The 15,026-nt window shown below is 39.7% G+C and overlaps 1 protein-coding gene and 1 long non-coding RNA gene across 9 annotated transcripts in view; one reads left to right on the plus strand and one right to left on the minus strand.

Moving 5' to 3' along the window:
* The window catches only part of LOC140549201 (uncharacterized), a 48,397-nt gene extending 45,021 nt beyond the window's left edge, over positions 1–3,376 (minus strand). For both annotated transcript variants that reach the window (XR_011978965.1, XR_011978964.1), the window contains exon 1: positions 3,278–3,376. This is a non-coding gene — a long non-coding RNA (uncharacterized lncRNA). The remainder of the gene's footprint in view (positions 1–3,277) is intronic.
* The window catches only part of nrcama (neuronal cell adhesion molecule a), an 88,622-nt gene that overhangs the window by 18,056 nt on the left and 55,540 nt on the right, over positions 1–15,026 (plus strand). Inside the window, exon 1 of one of the 7 annotated variants that reach the window (XM_072672588.1) lies at positions 8,720–8,801. The exons of 5 other annotated variants lie outside the window; for them this stretch is intronic. The gene's annotated coding sequence lies outside the window, so the exon portion shown is untranslated. Of the gene's footprint in view, positions 1–8,719; positions 8,802–15,026 lie in introns of those variants that run through there. One more of the 7 variants, XM_072672589.1, reaches the window with a different exon arrangement.

Consider the following 15,026-nt stretch of genomic DNA (forward strand, 5'->3'; position numbering starts at 1 on the left):
TGAATCAATTCTAAATCCTAACTCTAACTCTAATCTCACCATTGAATCAACCCTAAATCCTAACCCTAACCCTAATCTCACTCTTGAATCAATTCTAAATCCTAACTCTAACTCTAATCTCACCATTGAATCAACCCTAAATCCTAACCCTAATCTTACCCTTGAATCAACCCCAAATCCTAACCCTAACCCTAACCTTACCCTTGAATCAGCCCTAAATCCTAACCCTAACCCTAATCTTACCCTTGAATCAACCCTAAATTCTAACTCTAAGCCTAACCTTACCCTTGAATCAACCCTAACCCTAATTATACCCTTGAATCAACACTAAGCCTAACCTTAACTTTTACCATGAATCAACCCTAAATCCTAACTCTAACATAAAACCTTAGATCTAACCCTAAACCTAACCCGCAAATGATAATGTTAAGGTTAGGGTAAGAGTAGCACCCCTTTGTGAAAATAAGTGAACATATCATCTAAAGAAGATGCAGAATATAGCATTTTATAATGCTAAGTGTCTTAGAGCAAATTTTCTTTGAATTTGCTGAATTTAACACGTTGGAAGAAACAGAATTAGCGAGGGAAGCCACCAAGACACCTATGACTACCGGGTTCTTCACCAGTCAAAGCTTTATGGGAGAGTGGCAAAATCTTGATTTGATTCAAGGGCAAGGGTGAGGTATGATTTAGGTTATGGTTGATTTATTTACATTTAACTTAGCGTTCATTTGCATTTAATACATATTCAGTTGAATTTTAGTTGAATGTCAAGTGAGCATTGACAAAGCATCTAAAATTAGACCATCCAAATAAAGTGTTACCAAATATTCTAGAAAAATAAACATAAATAAAATAACACCAAGTCAGCATACCGGCTTATTCATGTTAATTGACTTGAGTAAACAAAATAGGCAATATTGATGTCAGCAAAAAATATTGAGGACATATACGTTGTCTGATAAGTCAGTAATGAAATTATTGTGACAGGCCTATCTGAGAGCCTCGATATTAGACTCTAACTTGCATGAAGCGACTTGTGAATATAAGGAATAAGTTACAGACACAGACCAATGCAATGAAAAAAAAGCTGAACCTATAAAGGCCACTAAATTATGCGTGATTGTGATTAGGTTGGCATTCTAATTCAGTAAGAGGACAAAAGAAGCAGGAATTCTGCACAATGAACAATGATTGCAGCCTCTTGAATATTTTTTATCAGGCATAACGATGCGTGTGACCCAATTGTGTTCGGTTTGCTTTTAGAAATCTCAATTAGGCCACAAATGCCTTGGTCTGTAGAAAACTCCCCCCTTACTTGGGGAAGGCCTGTCAGATCCAGCCATCATCTGATTTTGCCCTCCATCTGTGGCCCGCATGCACACATGTGATACAAAGGCATTTCATGGCAGCAGTCTGCTCTGAAATTTCCCTCCTCGCGTCGTCTGACAGGCTGGGCTGATTTATGTTGCCCTGATTCACCGGTCCGGATCACACGACTGGATTTGCATGCAGGGTCGCTGATGGTGTTGTAATGTCACTTTGCTTAATGTAAATGAAGGCAAGAAGCTCAGACATAGTTTTTTTTGGTTTGTTTTTTTGCATGCTTGCAGCGTGTGCCAGGCCCAAGCAGGGGCCTTGGGGGTCATGGGCCAGTGCGCCTGGAAATGGCATGGCTGCCCACTCAAGCCTGACTGGATACAAATGGAGCTAAATGGGCCTGCTATTGTCTGGCACCATCATGTTTGTCATTTCCACCAGGTGGAGAACAGATTTTATTTCTATTATCTGTGTGTTTCTGGTTGTGTGTGTGTGTGTGTGTGTGTGTGTGTATGTGTGTGTGTGTTTGTGCGTGCATTTTCAGTCTATCAGCTGTGATTTCTACTCTGGCTGACGTGACACACTGAATATTTAAACGCTGTTGCCTACTTTGCATGCAAATGTGCAGGCTTTGGAGCTGGTGTATTCAAAGTCAACTCGTGACCCTGTAAGATGATGCGTCATGTTTTGTCAGCTTTACTGCATAATTACTGCCTTCGGTCTCCCTCAAAACATCAAAACATTGCACTGTATTAGATTATGCTGTTGCCAGGTGGCTGGGGTTGTATGCTGGGAAGTATCTGCTCTGCAGATAATGCTGTTATTCACCCCTAATGCCTATGGTAAAATAAGCCATCGCTGTATCTTGGATCTCCTGCTCCTTCTAGTTACATTATTGGTATGGAAATAGCCAGATATAGTTTTGTTGCTGTGCTCTAAGAAAAGTTAGATACAAATATACAGTTGTATGCAGACGTTTGGGCACCCCTTTGTGAAAATAAGTGAACATATCATCTAAAGGAGACACAAAATGTAGCATTTTATAATGCTAAGTGTCTTAGAGCAAATTTTTGAGCACAGTTTCTTTGAATTTGCTGAATTTAACACGTTGGAAGAAACAGAACTATCACCAAGACATCTATGACTACCCAAGGTATTAACCAGTCAAAGCTTTATGGGGGAGCGTTAAAGAGAATTACACCTCCACGACAGTTCACCCAGTGGCATTTGGGAGACTCCAAGGTCAACTAAAAAAGACTCTTTGGTCTGATGAGACCAAAATGTAACTTTTTGGCCATCAGTCTAGATGATATGTTTGGCTGACACCAAACACTGCACATCACCACAAATACACTATCCCCACCGTGAAGCATGGTGGTGGCAGCATCAGTTTAAGTATATTTGATACAAAATTGAATATTATTGTTTTTTTATTAGTACATTTGTTTAAAAGTATAAATACAAAATTACTTTCCATCTTTTTCACCTGGCTGGTTCTCACTAATTTAAAGCATCAATTAATACAATTAATACATACATTTTTTTTAATGAAAGCATCCATGGGCTCCCAGTTCGCCCGTTGCTCATATCTTAATGCTAGCTTCCAGCGTTTAACAGCTCTCTTGCTATTCTGTCTGTTCTCTGTCACTGAAGTGTGGGAGCACGTTCAGTCTGGCCCAGTTTGATTCACGAGCCTCAGGACACCGGGCTGAGTGGATTTTTTCGCTCGGCTAAGTTAGCCGACTGGCTTAGGGGAACTCTTTCCCCTCTAGTGGAGCTAATAATAGCGCACCGCTAGGCTAGTCCTTCTTCCCCGTGTTCTCCTCCATCAGATAAGGAGCGGCGCTAGAAGCTAAACAGATTTCCTCTCCCTGCGACGCCATTAGACACCAGACTCTGCAAAAGTCTCTGTTTATCAGAGCCGGCTTGTGGCGTTTCTCGACAGAAGAATACATACCTCATTAGCTTGCTCCGTCTGGTCTCCCTCTGGTCTGACTGTTTCTTTGCTCTGTTCCTTTTCTCTTCTTGCTCACTCTTTGTGTCCTACACGAGATTAGGTTCTGTCTGGAGTGTTGGTTTTTTGGTGTCTGAAGAGTTGGGGTCAGCGAGGTGGCGTAGTTGTCGCCCGGGCCTGTTGCCCTGGAGAGTCTCCATGGCGACTACGGCGCTAGTTCTGGCCACCAGCTCCGGCAGTGACGGTGTGTGAAAAGAATAGAAGCGTGTCGATGCTTGCTCTGATTCGAAAACACGCCATTGTTTGCTGCTACTTTACAAACCCAAAGGGTGTTTCTCTTCAGACATGTCTCATTAGATTGCAATGCTTAGCTAGAGATTAGCACTCATTAATGAAGCCTGTGTGTCTGGATTCAGACCCTGCAGTGTAAGCGCTTAGAGTGGCTGCAATATCAAGAGCCTTCAGGCCCTTTTATTAAGGCCTGTTCAAAAACGGTTCTCCTCTGAGGGTTAATGCTGTGGTTGGAAGCCCAAAATCAGTGGAAAAGCCTTATTTAGTACTCCCTGTTCACGCCAAACAGAATATTGTCTCTCACAATTTGGGAATGAGTCTTTGTTCTATTCCCTGACTTACAGCAGGTAACTGTGTGGAACCCTGCTGTCATGTCATCTTTCTTCTTGCAGGCAGGTGGCCTTCATACAACCTAATGCATTACCATTAAACGTCAAGCAGCATGTTCTCATTGCTCCCCGTGGCCCCACTAGGGGCAGGCCACCAGCTCCCAAATGAACACAATCAATGCAGCCACACTTATTCTCTCCCTCTCCTTTCCCTCACACAGTCTCTTGCTTCTCATATTTTTCTCATATTTTTCTCATATTTCTCATATTTTTGCGGGCCGAAGGAGTTATCCTACTGTGTCAGAGGAGCAGACTTCCCTCATGGACTAGGAGCTAAGTGATAGCGGCAGACCGAGGGCCATCCCGCCAGTTATGCTCTCTGCTATTACTTGCCATGGATAATGGTGCCATCACTAGGGCTTGACCTTTTGGCATATTAAATAAGCTATAACATCTATTATATGTAAAGTAATATTTGATTACTTAAAGCTGATGGCTTCATCTGGCATGATTAAATATCCATGTGGTGGGAAACATGTTTTTATGATAAAACCACCAGACAATTTGATCCATTGGGTATTTCAAGATATTATTCAAATGGACAAGTAAATTAGAATATTATTACAATTGGTAATTGTATCTAGGTAACTAATAAATTGCAGTACCGTATTAACAGAAATTATTTATTTTATGCCAAAAGGCCCTATGGTTTATGATATATAGTATGTAAAGGGTTATGATATATAGAGTGATTTTTAGTCATTTCCTGGTCAAAGGAGCACATTTATCATTGGAGTGACCGCCTGCTGTATCTCCGGCATTCAGCGTCTGAGAAACGGATTAGAGAAACTAGATTTTTGCTGCTTTTTGATCACTGGGATATATGTCCCTCATTGTCTGCCGTCCTTGATAACTCTGTCCTGAGGTTTTGAAGGAGAAACTGCAGAGAAGACAGCGGTGGTCCAGCTCTGTGGTGAATGCCAAGCTGGAGAGCGCTAAATCTCCTGCATGAAAAGGCCTTTGCGTGCCCTTTTGTGCTGCTCTCCACTGCCCAGCTTGTTTGAGTGTGTGTGTGTGTGTATATGAACCCCCAGTCTGACGGATGTTAACTCTCTGTCTGTGTAAATGAAAATGCTGAGCATAGTGGAAACTCATTAGTGCCATTCTACACAACTCACAGTCTGAACTCAGGGAAGGATATATGTACATATCACACAGCTGTGCCAGTGAAGGTCTGCTTCAGTTTACCGCTATCATTTATACAGTCACACTTCACGAGCTTTCAGCAAAGTATCATGGCGTTTTCATGCACATTACAGAAAAGCATATTGTCTCATATGTCTGATAGTGACCTTATTATGCACTATTGGAAAAAGTAGCTGCCTGTTGCTGTAAGGGTTCCCAAATTTTGCATCTTAAGACCCTTGCAATTTACCACAGGCCTTCGCAGCCCACAAGAAGATTTAATTAACCTTGAGACTCAGATTACCAAGAGTGTTGTAGTTAGTGAGAGTGCTCAGTTGGATGCTCCCTCAACTGTCATGCTTTGGGGAAAAGCCATCCATGATTGTTTAAAATATATTTATTACACAATAATGAGTAGCCATTTATCCATGTAAGCACAATGGATGAATTCTCTAAGATCAACTTACATGTCTTTGACCCCTTTGGCCGAATGACAAATTCTGTCATTCTGGTTTTAGCCTCAAACATTAAACACAATATTTTCAACAAATCCTAATACACAGTCTTTCATAATGCAAATTAATTAATGATCATTATGGCCTGTGTAAAGGTTTGTGTACCATACAAAGTCAGGGCTTAGCACCCCCTATGGCACAAATTATCCCCACTCTTTTTTTCAAGGGCCTATACAGTAGATCTGAGGTATTCTTGGGTTGTCTTGCATGTACAGCTTGTCTTCCACAAGGTCTATCCACAAATATGCTGTAATGTTTAGGTCAGGTGACTGTGAGTGCACTCCAAAAGCTTTGGTTTGTGTCTCTTAAGGTAGGAAATGTTGGACTTCCAGGTTTTAGATATGTAACCTGTTGTTGAACTCTCAGCCTGTTTTTTACAGATGGTACAAATGTGCTGGTATTCACTGGAGTCCATTCTTCCCTCCACCCATACAATATTGACAATGTCACTGACAGCAACTCAATGCCCAAAGCATGATAGATGAACCTTCATGCTTCACAGTTGGCTAGGAGGTCAGTACATTTTTCTCTTAACTTATCTTTGCTGATTGTGGCCAAAGGGTTCTGTTGTGACTTCCACAGCTTATCTGGGTTTTCTAGATGTGCTGTAGCATGCCCCTGATGTTGAGCTGTGTGATGAGGTGTGCATTGATTACTACAGTTTTCAGAAATTTAGATGTCTGATTGTATTTTATTTGTGATACTTAGAATAAAATATGTGATATTTAGAATAAAATTGGTTTAAGCTCTTCGTTTTTGGGTTATTTAAGATAGCAGCAAAGTCAGGGGTTGAGGGGGGGCAGAGAAAATACCTTTGTCCCTTTTAACAGCCGAGGAGTATGTCTTAGAGAATGGTTATGTGAAGCAAGGGAATCATCATCCAGACAGTTTATGGGAAATATGAGGGCTTCATGAGAGTGACATTAGAATTTGCACTTGCTGTTATTACAGTTGATGTACCTAGCAGATGTTATTGTGCTGAGGTGCAATTAAAAGCTGTGAAAATCATAAGTGTCATGAGGCAGCACTAAAAAACAATGCCATACACAGTCAAGGCTGTACACAAAGCATCCTCCATAAAACCATTAGTCAGACATCATAGACCATCTGTTTGCTGCAGATCCAGCCTTTTGTATAATTGTTATTATAGTGGGGGCAGGAAGAAACAGTGATAGGCCGTCTTTATTGATTGGAACATCCATTATGTTGTAGAGGTTCTTTCCTATTTCTTCCTCTGAGGTGAGATCAGTTTTTTAGGTTTTTGGGTTTGGTTGCTAGATCCTAAGCTCTTGGATGATTTTAGAGACTTTGGCCTTGTACTCTCTTTTATTTAAGATATGTTACCAGCTTGCCAGTTGAGCTTTTTTTGTGCTACCATGTTTTCTATCACTGCCATGCTGCCTTTAATGTTGGATGCACCGAGATTAGACATGGAATATTAGCATTATTGGGTATCAGTATTGAGTGGATATCAGCAAGAAATGTTGGATCGGATATTAAATAAGGTAAAATAATAAATATGATCTATAGTAAGGATGCAGGGCCCTTTGATCTTTGTGTTGTGGAGACAAAACTCTTTTTCAATATCAAATTTAGAAATTTGCGAAAGACCATTACATAAATTATGAGCAGATATATGTTGTATATACTTTGTTCTTATCGCATCTGGATAATATGTTTAAGTGGGTTGTTTTAGCTCTTTAGTCATGTACTATTTAGTGCCTCTTAGAGCCCCCTTTTTACATCAACCTTTTTACAGGCAAGCAAAAACAAGCACACAAAAAAAAATCACAGTATTAATAATGAAGATCAGGTTAAATGGCAAAAATAGACACTTAGTTTTTGCCTTGGCTACAACCCTTCATATTTGATACATATTTGAGTTTTTGAGAGCTCTGCAACATGGTATGTGTGGTATATAACTATGTGGTATTTAAACAATGAATTGCACATATTAGTAATAAATCAATTCTAACAATAATATATAATAAATTCAATAAAAATAACTAATTACACAAATGCATATTAAATAATACCTACATGATAACAATAGTTTTTAATAGATGATTATTATGAAATAATTATTTACACAAATATATATTAAATAATACCTACATTCTAGCAATAACATATAATAAATTAAATAAAAATTATTAATTACACAAATAAGTATTAAATATTACCTACATTCTAAAATGTGTACATAACACATTAAAATATATATAAATACACAAATTACACAAAAGTATTAAATAATTAACCCAAATTCTAACAATAATATATATTGAATTGAATAAATTATAATTAATTACATAAAAATAAAAGTAACGTTTTCTGCTCCCTATTGGATCGTCCATGTACTGAATGCACCAGAAAAATACATACAGATTTCTAAGATTGAAATTAAATGATTAAAAATATAGTCATAGCTATAACGTGCTATTTAATTTCCTTTTTAAAATAATTGGACAGAAGGTCAAATAAACAACCTACAGAATTACAATTTTCTGTTAACCATTTGATGGTTCAGGCTAAAAATATTTAAAAAGGTGTAAATTATCGCACCTCCTCAGCAGTGTGTGGCATAATAAGATCTGCAAGTTTACTGAGCGAGTAGCGAACATTCTTTATGTGGGGCCGTTGTTTCAAGCCATTAAGAGGTTCATGGAAATCTTCAGCTCCTCAGAGCCTTTGTTGTGTTTGAATAGCGAGCACTTGATGGCATGAAAAGCCAACACAACAGATGAGATTGCAGCTCGAAGATTGAGCTTGGATGGAGGTTTAGATGAGTATAAAACTATCAGTCTGCACATTCTATCTCTGTCTCTGTGTCTCTCGCTCTCTCTCTTTACATCCTTCAGCCTCTACGGATGCTGTCGACGTGAGCACCAGGAAACGTGTTAAACCCCCTTTGTACGGCGACAAAGGCGCATGTTAATCTTACAGAGGGAGGAGGCAGGGCCATGTACATCCGTATGTGTGTGTGTGTGTGTGTGTGTGTGTGTGTGTGTGTCTCTGCACGTGTTTATGTGTGTGTGAGAGAGGCCGCTGCCTGTCAGAGTGCTCACCGGGCCACACATACACACACACACACACTGCCAGTATCACAGGACTGTAGAGCCAGAGGGAATGGTTAGAGAGAAACACACACGCCGGATACACGCGCAGGCTGCTGCTGGACTCTCATTAACTCAGCACAGAAGAAAGGTAATGATTCCGTCCCCTGTTCACTTAGAATAGCTGTGTTTATTCACAGTGGTCTGATTGTATTCGTCAGTTTGTTGTGCATTGCTAGTTTTTGTCAGTGCTAGTGTTAGTAACAGTGGTTGGAGGGGGGGGGTCGTATTTGCCTCTCAACATATTAACCTGTCACACTTCATGGGTCAGTGTTACGCCTAGAGGCTGCACATGCACATGTACACCCTTTCTCTTTTTGGCTCGGTTACTCTGAGGGTATGTTTGTAAGGAACAAAAGATGGCTTTGGCTTCAAACTGCATTAAACAAAAAGGCATTTTTATTGGCTTTCAGTAAAACAAAATAAATGGATGGGAGCAAGCAATTTCCCTCGCATGTGATGATTAATTTACCATCATCTGTCATTTCTGCACAAAGAATAATGTATTTTTCTTATAGGGGTTGAGGGTTTATCTCTTTTTTTTTATTTGATAGTGTATTCTACTATTTTATACGAACGGTATTGTCCTAAATAGTATTACTCATAGTTTTTACTACAAACACCATTTAAAGTACATTGAATTTTCTCCAGAACTCGGTTTTTAATCCACGTCAATCCGTAGTCATTCCTATAAGACTCAGCGCTCAAAGCTGTATTCACAGTGAACGTGACTGTGTAGTTCAATTGAGGCCCTTTCCTGTTGTGTCCTGATACCTAGAACATACCGTAGACAAGTTAGACAAGTGAGTGACGTTCTTCCCCTGCAGGCTGAAGCATCTGCTGGTATTCGGGGTGATATATCTGAATGGTTGATTTGGTAAATACCCTCACGGCCCTTTTTCAGCACGTGATGCTCGCTCTCTCTCTCTCTCTCTCTCTCTCTCTCTCTCTCTCTCTCTCTCTCTCTCTCTCTCTCTCTCTCGATCTCTGAGCCGTGGGATGATGAAGCACTTTCAGGTTTGGGTCTCTCAGCTTCTCAATAATAGATGCGCTCTTTTGAATCTGCCAGCATCACCCCCATGCCGGCATTCGCCCCGTCTCCATGGCAACGCCTCAGGTCAGCTCTGGCGGAGTGGGAGCGGGCCAGCGAGACTGTTTTCTGTTTGTGCTCTCTCCATTTGTCTTTCTGTATCTCTCGACACGTGCGCTGTGCTGTGAGAGATCAGCTGTTACTAGAAATGGCACCAAGATCAGCAGAAAACGCACAAATCTGACCCGATTCCATAAAGCAACATTATCTAGCACGTTCATTTTAAAAGAACAGTTTCAAAATCATGATGATGCTCCATTGACTGTAATAGGGTAATAAGGAGAACATTGTCTCCATTGTTGCTATTCTATGCTCTTTGTATCTTTGGTGAAGTGAAGGCAAGACATGATGCGCAAGAAAACTCCAGTCATAGTCAGTCATAGTCATGTGAAGTACTCAAATATTACTCTACCGCCTCAGTCCACATGCTTCTTGATCTTGCACTGGCAGCTCAGTTTCCCCCAGCTTGTCAAGAAATGCATACGTGAGAACCTTTAGGAGAAGCTTAAAGCGCAAATGACACTTCCCAACTGTAGGGGGAGCCCAGGAGCAAGAAATAACAATTCTTGCATAATGCTGCTTTAAATGTTGGAGATTTATAGTAATGCAAACCAAAGTAACAACAGTAGCCATGTGGATTTATTTTTTTATACCATTGCTATAATATTTTTAATTATTATTAATTAATATGATAATATTACAGTATTATTTTGTTTGAAATTTCTAATTCAAATGTAGTAGTTCTGTGTATGTCATGTTGTTGGCTATGCAGTTCTTCCTGTACACCTTTAAAGAAAGGTTTCTAAAAATGTCTTTAGTAAAGGCAGCAGCTCCCTATTAAACTCCATTAGAATGCCGAAATGGTTCTTCTTTATGAACAAAGGTCTTTAAAACCCTATTTAAAAGGGTTCTGTTTTAGCACCAAATATGGATCCCAATAAAAGGCCCCATTTTTAGTACTGTATAGAACCATTTGGCTGAGAGTGTAAAGTAGTGCACCCTTTAAAAGGCTGCATATTCTGTACTATATAGAACCATTTTGAGAACCCTAAGCGCATAAGGTAGTGCTACCTTGAAAAGACTGCATTCTCAGTTTTATATAGAACCCTTTTAAAAACCCTAAGGGCATAGGGTAGTGCATCCTTGAAAAGGCTGCAGTTTCAGTTCTATATGGAACCTTTTGAGAACCCTAAGAGTGTAGAGTAGTGCACCCTTTAAAAGGCCCCATTTTCAGTACTTTATAGAACCCTCTTTGCTAAAAGTGTTACATAGTGCTACCTTGAAAAGACTGCATTTTCAGTTTTATATAGAACCTTTTTAAAAACCCTAAGGGCATAGGGTAGTGCATCCTTGAAAAGGCTGCAGTTTCAGTTCTATATGGAACCTTTTGAGAACCCTAAGAGTGTAGAGTAGTGCACCCTTTAAAAGGCCCCATTTTCAGTACTTTATAGAACCCATTTTTGCTAAAAGTGTAACATAGTGCTACCTTGAAAAGAATGCATTTTCAGTTCTATATAGAACCCTTTTGAGAACCCTAAGGGCATAGGGTAGTGCATCCTTGAAAAGACTGCATTTTCAGTTCTATATAGAATCCTTTTGAGAACACTAAGTAAGAGTGTAGGGTAGGGCACTTTTAAAAGACCCCCTTTTCAGCACTATATCGAACCCTTTGCTAAGAGTGTAGGGTAGGGCACCCTTTAAAAGACCCCCTTTTCAGCACTACATGAAACCCTTTGCTAAGAGTGTAGGGTAGTGCACCATTTAAAAGACCCCCTTTTCAGTACTATATAGACCCCTTTAGCTAAGAGTGTAGGATAGTGCACCCTTTCATTAATGGTTCTACACAAAACTATGACAGCTCAAAGAACCATTTGAATGCATAAAGGGTTCTTTGTCTATTTCAATAGGTTTTCTTCTATAGACCCTAAAAGGCGGTTCTTCAAAGGTTCTTTAGTAATATCAATTGTTCTTAATAGGTAAGTGACTATAGATTTACGGTGATTAATTTGCACATGATTCTTTAAAAAATGGTGTTCTATATAACACCAAAATGGTTCTGCTATTGTTACAACTCAAAAGCAGAACCCTTTATTCTGACTGTTGTGATAAAATGGTGTCAGTTACGTTCTTATGTATAAAACCGGCTTGTACTGGAGTCTTCCTTTCTCCTGCCTTTGTCATTCAGTTGTCATCAAAAGCCAAAAGCAGTGGCAGTGTTGGAGGCTGCTGGTCGTGTTTCTGCTAATGTGAAATTAATGCGCATGTCTCTAGGGAGCATGCTAATGTATGCGGGGCCATGAAGCAGCACGTGGGTTGTCTGTGTGTGTGTGCGCGCCTGTGTGTGTGTGTGTGTGAATGAAATCACGTTCCTCAATCATTTTGTCTGTTGGTTTAAGACAAGTCTTTGTGTTTGCTGTGAGATAGTACATTTCAGGAATCCCAGCAGGGCTTACAGTAACTCATTAGCCTGTGCTCTAGTTATAATTATATATTTCTGAATCAAAGCGCTTGTCATTGCTCCTCTAGATCGTCTCTTTTCATCACTGGTTCTCTGAGCTGGAGAAGAGCTTCTGATGTTAATCACATCCACTTTATTTAAGCTGCAACGTATTGAAAAATATCAGTGAAGGACTGAAGAAAAGAGACGTGATGATTCTAACTGTCAATAATGTGGAGTCTGTGACATTCAAAATCGAAGGTGCCTCAACAGTTCTTTGAGCGATGCCAGAAGAACCACTTTTGGTACCATAAAGAACCCTGTCTGTAGATAATAATAAAAAAAGAATCTTTAGAATGATATCAAATGAAGTTTCTTCAGAATTATATCAAATTAAGGTTCTTTAGAATGATATCAAATGAAGGTTCTTCAGAATTATATCAAATTAAGGTTCTTTAGAATGATATCAAATTGCAGTTCTTTAGAATGATATCAAATTAAGATTCATTAGACATATATCAAAATAAGGATTATATCAAAATTTAGAATTATATCAAAGGAAGGTTCTTTAAACACATAAAATGAATGTATTTTCAAATGAAGATTGTTTAGACATATATCAAAAAATGTTTCTTTATAGAACCAAAATTGGTTCTTCTATGGCATCATTCAAAAAACCCTATGAAACTGTGAAACAAAAGTTGCACTTTTTTGTACCCCAATATAACTCAGCCCACACTCTGGGGCAGCTGTGGTCTTTTGGACTGGAAGGTTTATCTTTTGATCTCCTGCATCAGCAGCAAATGGGGGTAGGGGCAGTGAAGGAACAGTGATTTCACCTCCCTTAACATTCATGGCTAAGTTGCTCTGAGCAAGGTACCTAACCCCCAATTACTCCCTGGGTGCTTACGTAATTGCCCACTGCTCTGTGTGTGTGCTCACTGCCTCTAGTCACTATTGTGTGTGTGTGTGTGTTCTGAGACGAGGTGCATTCTAAGACGAGGTGTAAACAGCCTGTGAAACAGCTTGAAGCTTTTAATATTGCTGTTGGTAGTGGTGCCAGACTCAGAAAACCAAGTGGTATTGTGCCATCCCTAGTTTTAAGCCATTTTAACCAAATCTGAGGTGCAGTATATGCTGGACGTCTTTGTGAACATGGTATAAACAGGTCAAGATTAAAAGTGGTGATAATTGAGCGAGCAGAAATAGTGAGCACAAGAATATTCATTGGGCAAACACACAACTAGGATACACCAGAAACAGTACATACACAAGTATGTGAGGAGTAAGAGAAAGACATGGACTATAAATTGAAACAGACAGGCAGGCACATACAGTTCAATACTTAATACGTCAGTACTTTCAGTGTTTTTAATACTTAAACTCCAGAGGAGCATTGTGTTGATCAAAATAATAGGCATAGTGTTGAATCCAGTTTGGAGCCAGTTTTCAAGACTAGAGGCTAAGCTATGGGCTAAAACTGCCCAGAGGTGATTCACCACTAACACTAAAAATTAAGGCTACGTAATTCCTGTCCAGTACAGCACACATTTGTTTATTTTGCCTTAACATTATTTGATATTGATCATTGTGATACTTCGCAAAGTATTGAATTTCTGGTAGCCAGACAGACGACCCTTGTTGATGCAGCATATTTTTGATCACCTGATTGACACATTTCAATCACACACTGTAATCCCACACATTGTTTTTACCCAAATTACCCACATGATGTCTGTTGTGCATAAAACTGGTTATACCCCACGTATTACTCAACTATTTTGAGTTAGGTGAGCATTTGAGTTGAACATCTGAGTTGAATCTACTTGTAATAATTGAGTTTAGAGATGTTTGTTTCAAGTCCAGTAACTTAGTGAGCTGTGCTGGTTTAATAATATACAATGTGTTTGTGTGCGTAATACCCCCTGAGTATAAACTCACACCTTTCCCGTTGGCTGCCTGCACCATATATTTGCATACTGGGTGTGCCCCCTGCTACACTTACCGACAGTGTGTAGTTGAACCCCCCAGGCTACCTTCTCTTGGGTATGCAGTTCTATTGTGTATAATGGTTAGCGGCCTGGCCTTAGTGTCGAAGGCTGTGAGAGCATGTTACCAGTTTGCTCTTAGTACACTTAGTACGTCAGTACTGCTGCATGTGACTGTGTGCTGGCTGACTTGTGTAGTGGTCACTTTTGTCCTACCATAAGATTATGCTGTCAGTTAAAGAATGAAGGTTTACAGTAATAAATCCAAAGCATATGTCTGCGGTTGTGGTGGGCGTCATCACTCATTGCTCTACTTTGATAAATATCTCATTTTACCAATGGCTTTAAATTGGACAGGAACAAATGATCGCCCTTGTAGCTCTAGAGTGATAAATGCTTAGTTTAGTTCATTGGTGCAGCAGCTGTTTTACTTGAATCTGTGAGTTCTTTGCGTGATGGTAATAAGTCATGGGGGAAACATCTGTTTGCAGTGCTGTTTTTAAGGAGATGCTGAACAAACGCAAAGCTACAGAGTCTGGCCTTCAGCTGACATCTTTTGCTTTGTCATCTTGGTGTATGAAGCACTTTGACATCTCTGTGTCAGCAGAGTCTCTTTGCAGCCTTAGTTAACAGATGAATCACCTCGGCTATGACTGACATTGACCAAGGACATGGTCATAAGCTGTTCTTCTGCTCCTGCTGTGACTCATGTGTTCTGTGTTGGAGCACATTGTCTTTATTCGGTCATTCGAATAAAGATGTTGCTACTTCACATTGATGAGGGGGTGAGTGATTGACACC

The sequence above is a fragment of the Salminus brasiliensis genome, chromosome 2, assembly GCF_030463535.1.
Source record: "Salminus brasiliensis chromosome 2, fSalBra1.hap2, whole genome shotgun sequence".
Taxonomy (NCBI): Eukaryota; Metazoa; Chordata; class Actinopteri; order Characiformes; family Bryconidae; genus Salminus; species Salminus brasiliensis.